This window comes from Mizuhopecten yessoensis, unplaced genomic scaffold (genome assembly GCF_002113885.1).
Source record: "Mizuhopecten yessoensis strain PY_sf001 unplaced genomic scaffold, ASM211388v2 scaffold9211, whole genome shotgun sequence".
NCBI lineage: Eukaryota > Metazoa > Mollusca > Bivalvia > Pectinida > Pectinidae > Mizuhopecten > Mizuhopecten yessoensis.
This window is the reverse complement of record NW_018407934.1, coordinates 3,115-4,153: the sequence shown is the minus strand read 5'-3', so window position 1 is coordinate 4,153 and position 1,039 is coordinate 3,115.

Genomic DNA, 1,039 nt, shown 5'->3' with positions numbered 1-1,039 from the left:
GAAAACCATAGTTAATATAGGCTCTCTGGTAGAAAACCATAGTTATTTGGCTCTCTGGTAGAAAACCATAGTTAATATAGGCTCATGTAGCAAATCAGTGTTAATATAGGCTCTCCGGTAGAAAACCATAGTTAATATAGACTCTCTGGTAGAAAACAAGAGTTAATATAGGCTCTCTGGTAGAAAACCATAGTTAATATAGGCTCTCTGGAAGAAAACCATAGTTAATATAGGCTCTCTGGTAGAAAACTCTGGTGGCAAATCAGTGTTATTATAGGAACCAGAGTTAAAATAGGCTCTCTGGTAGCAAATCACTGTTAATATAGGCTCTCTGGTAGAAAACCAGAGTTAATATAGGCTCTCTGGTGGCAAATCAGTGTTATTATAGGCTCTCTGGTAGAAAACCATAGTTAATATAGGCTCTCTGGTAGAAAACCAGAGTTAATATAGGCTCTCTGGTAGAAAATCAGTGTTAATATAGGCTCTCTGGTAGAAAACCAGAGTAAATATAGGCTCTCTGGTAGCAAATCAGTGTTAATATAGGTTCTCTGGTAGAAAACCATTGTTTATATAGGCTCTCTGGTAGAAAACAAGAGTTAAGATAGGCTCTCTGGTAGAAAACCATAGTTAATATAGGCTCTCTGGTAGCAAATCAGTGTTAATATAGGCTCATGTAGCAAATCAGTGTTAATATAGGCACTCTGGTAGAAAACTAGAGTTAATATAGGCTCTCTTGTAGCAAATCAGTGTTATTATAGGCTCTCTGGTAGAAAACCATAGTTAATATAGGCTCTCTGGTAGAAAACNAGTTAAGATAGGCTCTCTGGTAGAAAACCATAATTAATATAGGCTCTCTGGTAGAAAACAAGAGTTAAGATAGGCTCTCTGGTAGAAAACCATAGTTAATATAGGCTCTCTGGTAGCAAATCAGACTTAATACAGGCCCTCTGGTAGAAAACCAGGCTTAATATAGGCTCTCTGGTAGCAAATCAGTATTTATATAGGCTCTCTGGTAGCAAATCAGTGTTAATGTAGGCTT